This window comes from Spinacia oleracea, chromosome 6 (assembly GCF_020520425.1).
Source record: "Spinacia oleracea cultivar Varoflay chromosome 6, BTI_SOV_V1, whole genome shotgun sequence".
In the NCBI taxonomy this organism is placed as follows: Eukaryota; Viridiplantae; Streptophyta; class Magnoliopsida; order Caryophyllales; family Amaranthaceae; genus Spinacia; species Spinacia oleracea.
The window spans coordinates 93,267,235-93,275,511 of NC_079492.1; the positions used below are offsets into that span (position 1 = coordinate 93,267,235).

Sequence of the window (8,277 nt, forward strand, 5' to 3'; positions counted from 1 at the left end):
AAGAAATGTCTATCAAGTGAACTTGAATGTCAAAAGTTGAAAATGGTCCCTGGTCGGAGTTTTCTATGAAGATGGGCGCATAGAAAACGCTACACGACTAGAATGCAAGATGACTAGTAGTTCTGTTTCTTGAACTATGTGGGCATGGCAATGTCGCAATCATTTTCATAGATATTTACTTTGGGAAGACTAGTATCGGACAGACCTATGAAACTTTACTGTAAGAGATGAAAATCTGTCATAAGTAAATTTCATTAAAATTATTAGACACTAATCCTCAATACCTGAGTGATTTGAGATTACTTGTTTGAGAACTGGTTACTTTGACGTTGTCGACCGTCGCACCATAAAAGGAGGCTATAAAGGCAACGCTCGGGTAATCACCTATCAAACGAAGTCTAATCTCAAGATCGCAAGATTGGGATTGTCCTCCCATAAATCGGGATGAGATGCTGAAAGTTGTACAAGGCCACTCGGAGAGCTAGAAACTGTAAAATGCATGGCCGTGCTTAGATGAATTATAGGCTATGATTATCTGTTTATTTGATCAGTTGAACTCTTAAACCGAGAAACACCTCTGGACATAATAAGGATGACAACTCTTACCTTATGTTCAAGAGCAAGCATCAAGCGACAAAGGAATTAGGAAATGCACACTTGTCCCTAAGAACAAGTGGGAGACTGAAGGAAATAATGCCCTTGGTCCAAGTATGCATTCAATGCTAAAGTCTAATAAATGCGGTTCAATATTAATTATACAAGTTAATAATTCAGTGAGATCAAGTGAACTGTATGCCTAGCTAGAGGCCGCTTCAGTTCAAGTGGAATTAATGATATTAATCCACAGCTTAATCACATAAAGTCTTATCAATAAATACAGTGCCAATGTTACATGGGATGGAAAAACTCCCGGGGTCTTTAAGTTTAGGTGGAGACTTATTTTGCAAATAAGCACTACGTTCCTCAGTGAAAGCTACAGTCTCTACCTCACAAAAAGCACATTTCCTGGTCAAAATATCTTTCATGAATTTAGCATAAGCAGGAACCTGTAAAATTAATTCAGTAAAAGGAACCGTTACCTGCAAATTTTTGACCACTTCCAAGAATCTGCCAAACTGCTTGTCTAGCTTATTCTTGAGTTGTCGGTTTGGGAAGGGAAGTGCAATAGGTGGTACTTGAATATCTGCCCCCTTCTTAACCTCAGTTGTAGCCTGATTCTCATTGACTACCTTTTTAGCTTCCTTTTCATCCATAACCATCTTCGGGATTTCCTCACTGACCAGATCACTAGCAGACACCCCAGAATTAACCTCAATCGGCATAGAAGGACCATCATAATCCCTACCACTCCTCAATGTAATTGCATTAGCAGTCTCCCTATTTTCGGGCTGTGAAGGAAATTGGCCTGGTGGCCTCCCTGCAATAGTAGTAGCCATCTGTGCCAACTGTGTGTCAATGATCTTGTTGTGAGCAGTAAGAGCATCGATCTTTGCATCCTTTTCACTTAGAGATTTTTGCATTTGAAGCATCATGTTTCTCATCTCTACTAGCATAGGGTCAGGCTGTGTGGCTTGAGGTTGTGGTGGTGGAGGTGATGTGTGTTGTCTAGGGAACCCAGGTGGTCCACTAGACTGTTGGTTGTAGTTGTTCCGTGGTTGGTAGGATTGTTGATGTGGGGGTTGGTATGGCTGTTGTTGTGGATGTTGGACTTGGTGAGGGTTCTGGATATTGTTGCTCCTGTAGGATAGTAGAGGGTTGTTTTTGTAGCCCTCATTGTAAGAGTTGGAGAATGGGTTATTTTGTTTGTAGGATTGAAATGCGTTACACTGTTCAACAGAGCTCCTACATTCCGGTGCATAATGACCAGACATTCCACAACTTTCACAAACAGTAGCAGGTTGGGCACTCATAGCAGCTACACTAGCAGGTTGGGTAGGTTGAGCATTGGCTGCTTGCATATAATCAAACTTATAGTGTAAAGCAGTCAATTGGGCAGTTAATTGTTCAATAGAATTTAAATCATGCTTACCACCCCTATTAGATAGACCTCTAGGATTTCCATACTGGGCATTGTGAATGGCTATCTCCTCAATCACCTCCATAGCTCTAGGCACCTCAAGTTGCATGAACCTCCCACTGGCAGCTGAATCCAACAAACATCTAGACTCATTGCCCAGACCATTATAAAACTGCTGAATCAGGAACCAGTCTTCCAAACCATGGTGCGGGCATTCTCTTTGCAAATCCTTGAATCTCTCCCAGACCTCGAACAAACTCTCATCCGCTTGTTGCGAGATACCTAATATCTGACCCCTCAGACGAGCCGTTTTCTCAGGTGGAAAATATTTAACATAAAAAGCAAGAGCCAAGGACTCCCAATTAGTGATTTTCAAAGCCGCCCGATTCAACCCATTAATCCACAGTTTAGCTTTCCCACTCAAAGAGAACGGGAAAAGTATCTCCATAGTCTGCTCCGGAGTCAATCCCTTTTGCTTGATGGTGGAACAATATTGGATGAAGGACTGAATGTGAAGATTGGGATCTTCACCTGGTTCCCCACCGTACTGGCGTCTCTCAATCATGTTAATCAATGCAGGCTCAATCTTGAAGGTCTCAGCTGCAATAGAAGGCATGATCGCCTTTGGTAGCACGGACAGACTTGGCTTAGAATAGTCTGTAAGCCGTGGGGTAGGTGGCGGTAGCAGATTTTCGTCACCCATCTCTATCTCTGAAACTGAATCTGTATCTGAAGGAAAAAGATCGCCAATATTATGATCAGAATCAGAGTAATTCCCACACTGTGCAATGAAAGTTCTTCGTCTACGAAAGGTTCTTTCGGGCTCAGGATCGAATGGAGTAAGATTACTAGTACCTATGGTCCTGGGCATAGACAAAGACTACAAAACAATGTGAGATCCGGTCTCAAGGAACGTGAGTTCCTTAAGTAGTAACAAACAATAATCTAGGATAAGCAATCAACAACAGAAAATAAAACCGTCTCCCCGGCAACGGCGCCAAAATTTTGACAGGCTAAAGTCGTATCACCTAATCAAAAATAACCTAAGGTCCACTAGCTAGGTAGCAAGGGAAGTCAGGATCGAATCCACAGGGAGACAGGCGTTCTTTCTACTATTAATTAATTAAACTAAACTATTGGGAACAAGATTTGGTTGATTGTTAGTAAACTAAGACTACGAACGATAATTAAATAAGTATGAATCAATATATTAAGGAAATCTAGGGCATAGGTTCACCAGCAATTAACAATCCAGGACAATGAACAATCACGATAATCAACAAATTAATTAATTAGACTAGCATGCTCTCTCGAATCGATACTATTCATAGACTTAGAATTAACGGGCTCTCGCTACTTATTAATCCCAATTCTACCTATTGACACACGCCTAAACATCAAATTGCATCTCTCGAATTTTAACTTGATATTGCATAACTACACAATTAAACCTGCGCAAATCTAATTGAATAGTGGAATAAACCAATCAATAGGAATTAATCACAATATCAATAATCACAATTATTCAAAGTCCCATCATATTAATTCATGGTTCCCCAAACCCTAGAAATTAAACTACTCAAGCATGTTGATAATAAACAAAGCAATTAGCATAATTGAAAACATAATTAAAGCAAAAGAAATGAATGAAATAAAGAACAATACCTAATTGAAGAACAATGGAATAATAAAGTTTGAACTTTTAATTGGAAATAAAACTAAGTATTTTGGGACAAATTAGAGAGAAAACTAAGCTTAGGAAAATAAACTAAGTGTTTGATGCTAGAAAAATAAGGTGCCTCTAAAAATATAAGGGGCTAGTATTTATAGTTTGCCCAAAATACAAGCCAAAAACCGGAAAGAAAACTCGCGCATAAGTGCAGGAGGTTGGCGTCGCCCGATCGGGCGTCGCTTCGCCCGATCGGGCGATCCACTCGATAGTCGGCCCGATCGGGCCAAAATCCGCCCGATCGGGCGGATTGCAAACTCTCCACATAAGCTCCAGGATGACCGCCCGATCCGGATCGGGCGAGCTGCGCCTGATCGGGCGCGCGTTGATGAGTCAAATTTGCTTCAATTCCGCCCGATAGTTGCATTTCGCCCTCAGCTCCCAGGGCAATTTGCAATCTTCAATATAACTCGCCCAAATCACTGAGTCTAACTCTCGGGGCTCAACCATAAGCATCCAAGGCTCCCGAAAGTCGACGATGGAGGTCCCGAACTTCCTCGGGCTCATATAGTGGCCTAGATCAACATGAAACGGGTCTAAAAAGACCAATTTCTCATAATCAAAACTGAAACTCAAGGCACACTCAATAACACACATTAGTACTAGAAACGGCTCCTAAGAGCACGTTTGACACATAAAAAGTACTAAGGGACGGGGGTGAAACACTATATAAAACGCACATATCAGAGCTAAGATCGTCAAAGGCAAACAAATGAATACTCCGAAAACGATGATATTGCCGGAAACGGAAATATGGATCGTATCGGAAATATAAATATTATCCAAGTCGTAGATGTTGCTGGAAACGGAAACATGGTACGTATCGGAAATGGAAATATTGCCGGAATCGGAAATATTGCCGGAAACGGAAATATTGTCAGAATCAGAAATATTATCGGAATCGGAAAATAATTCTGGAATCGGAAATATTAAATATTTTTTCGAAACGGAAATTAATTCCGGAATCGGAAATGTTAAATATTGTTCGAATCGGAAATGAATTTCGGAATCGAAAAATTAAACGAAAGCGCGTCGTACGAAATAAGCATCGGACGAGCTTGCTAGACGAAGGCCCAACACGAAGCCAGGCCCACGTCCAGCAAGCCCAGCGCGCACAACAGCAAGCCAAAGGCACGCCAGGCCCAGCGCAAGGCCAGGCCCAGCGCGCCAAGGCTGTGAGCAACACGGGCTGCGAGGCAGCGCATGGGCAGCGAGGCAGCGAGCTCGTGTGGGCTGTGAAGCCTGCGATGGGCTTCTCGCGCGCGCGCGGGCATGGTCTGCTCGCTTGTGGGCCGTGCTCGTGTGCGTGTTGGAGTTTGTGCATGCATCAAATCCTAAAGCGATTAGGATTAGATTAATTTTCTGAATTACTAGTTTTAAGGAAACTCTAATTCTAATAGAGTTAGAATTCTTGAATCCTAGTAGACTTCCAATTCCATATTCCTACTCTATAAATATGTGATGGCATTCACAAATTTATGAACACACATAATTTTCAATCATACATCTAGTTTTAAGGATTAAAACTACGTATAATATTTTCCAAAATATTCGAACGTATTCATAGAACCTTAGGTGCAATTTTAGTTAATTAAATTTAAGGTGGATCCGAACGTGCTGTGGACTATCTACGGAGGGACGACATTTGGAGTCCTAGACTTGTTCTTGTTCGGTCCGGGCGCAGCTAGGGAGGGCACGCTACAAAGTGTATGTGTCCTAAATTATGCTAATTGTTATGTGTCAATTAATTTGGATTCCTGGCTTTATGGTTTTTCCGTATGATTTATATTCATTTATATGTATCATAACATAACACTTCACTGATCACTATTATGTCAATATGTATCATGTGTCATACGTCCATTGATTATAAATTATAATACGAAAATAAGCATCACACCTTCCATTTTTAAATGAAAAAAATAAATTCAGATGGATTCAGCAGAGCAGTCAAAATTTTACTAAAAATAAAACGACAATCCCATATAACCAATGGTGATCAATATATAAATCCATACATAACCACCTTTTCATTCTTGAAAGTTCCATATTATTTGAATATCACATATCTCATCATCAGAACTAAACTCGAACATTCCTATCAGTCTATAAAAATTAAAAGCTCGAAAAAACCAAAAACTACCCTTGTCATTAGAGATATATCAACCAAATAGGGAGGGGGGATGCATAAGTTATTATGCTAGAACTACATTTAGAAGCAATTGCAAGAACTGATTTCGTAAAAAAACATCACCAACCGTTTGATTTTAGTAACTGGACAATTCGAGCAATTTGTCCACCCATATTTTGTCCTTTTCAACACAGTTTCTGAATAAATAGCATACCAATGCTAAAAATAACACCCAAAGTTTTAAAAACAGATAACACAATTGACTCATATGGAAGAGAATTAAACATTAATACATATAGTGCCTTTTATTTAAAAGAATCAACTTACATTTTATAAGGTAGAGTAAAGACGCGAGAAGTATTATGTTTTGTTCTTCTGACCTGAATAACAGAGAAATGGATTTTCAGAAAATGATCTCAACCGATTTTGACCACTTCATCTTCACTTAGTTGTCACAGACCAACCTTTATTTGAAAAACAAATCAGCATTACAACATCTTGAAAAAATCAGCCAAAGAAAGGGAATAAAGAGTATAATATAACAGGTACCCTCGAACTTCAGAGACAGAATCAAGAATACGTCCTCGGATAAATTAAACCTACCACATAAGTTAGAGGAACACAAGAAAATGGATAAATATGTAATTGCCATATATAAAATTTGGGGATGAGAAGTGGAGGAAAAGCAAACTCAGCCAAAGCTACCATATGCTTTGGCTACACTTGAGCTCCAAAATCAACAAAGTACGAAAGGGAAACAAATATCCAAGAAAAGTGTGGGGGGGAGGGGTCTATCCAAGATTCAAAATAAAATAATAAGTTGTAAAGTTTCCAATCAGATTTTATGCTCATGATATATTCAGTGTCGCAACTAAGGGTATAAAGGTGACATATATATCGTTCAATGATTCACCTTTTTGTGAAAGAAAACCATCAATTCAGAACAACATATGTATGATAAATGTTACTATGCCTGTTCCATTTTAATCTACACAGTTTGTTTTCCACTATAACCAAGGTGAAAATGCAAGGTAGAGAGAGTGGGAAAGTGAAAAGGTTGGAAAGAGAATGCAAAAGGGTTGATGTGTAGTTTAAACGACAAGGTGGAGATATAAAGTGAAAAAAGTAGAAGAATAAAAAGGAAATAGATGATGGACCTCATGTCCAGAAAATAGAAGGCAAGAGTGAGTAGATTAAAAAAGAACGGTCGAAAAAGGAAAGTGTGTAGGTTAAAAGAAGCCAAGGGGGTGGGAAGAGGTATCACATCAAAAGATGTGTTCATGATAAATTAAGCTAGGATTTTTCCAAATAATAGCAGAACACATGGTAGAGGCTTTAGAAAAAGATTGATGATAATGTTTTAAAAAAAACTTTATGCTCTGATTGTAAGATAGTAACTGAGCTGTCTGGCTAAGTGTTTTCACCACAAATTATATGCCTGAAGCTGAAGGAACACATTTTGTAAACCCAAGAAGCTATGCTAAACGCTACAGTATTGCTATTTCTTTCACTGGAAGCGGCCAAAATGAACAAGGGGCAGCTTAGGTAATGCATAATTAGTTTGACAATTAGGGTAGCCTGAAGAGGAAGATAGTTGGTTAGTTTGAGGGGAAAGGAGAATTAGTAATGCTATAAATAAGGGAGAATAGGGGTTTAAGGAAGAAGAGGGCATTGAGAATATTGAGTTGTCACCTTAGTTTTGTTTAGCTTTTGGGAATAAATCAGACCCACTCGAACTCTGGATAATCTAAATCTCTTTCTAGCTGCCTGATAAATCAGACCCACTCAAACTCAGGCGAAGATACGGTGTCAGATGATTGCAAGTGAATTCAATTGGTAAGACTTATGTCATTGCTCAGAAAATGGGCACAAACTAAAATCAAATTAGCACACCCCAAAAAACCAAGGAGATAGAAAGAGATACCTAGAGTAGTACAGAGTACCAAGTATAAATAATTTGGAAAATGAGAGGATTTGCAGGAATCCATTTTTGCAAGGAGAAGAAAAGCCAGAAGTTCGAAATAGAGGGAAAAGATGTGAGAGAAAACGAAACCGGGAGCCATGACAAATGACAAGGTGGACAACTAAAGTGGGAAGGGTAAACAAGATAAAATTATAAAACAAGAATATAGTAAAAGCACTACCATCTTCAACAGACTATAGAGAAGGAAAAAGCCAGGGAAGTGCCATAGATTACACCAAAGAGGGAACCACATAATGAGTTTGAACAAAAGGCTGAACACAAGGCAAGTTAAATTACTTGCACATTTTTTTAAAACATAATAAGAAAGTACATAACACTATAACGTGTACTACCCGTGAAGCCTTGGACTAAATTATCCGATTACTACAGAAGCAATTCCAATTAATCATGAGACATAAAAATGCAACCATGATGTT

General features: G+C 39.2%; 1 non-coding gene across 1 annotated transcript; it reads left to right on the plus strand.

Moving 5' to 3' along the window:
- Window positions 1-2,214: 2,214 nt before the first annotated feature.
- Window positions 2,215-2,321, plus strand: LOC130464507 (small nucleolar RNA R71). Its single transcript, XR_008924911.1, has one exon. It is a non-coding gene; the product is annotated as a small nucleolar RNA R71 (small nucleolar RNA).
- The last annotated feature ends 5,956 nt before the right edge of the window (window positions 2,322-8,277 follow it).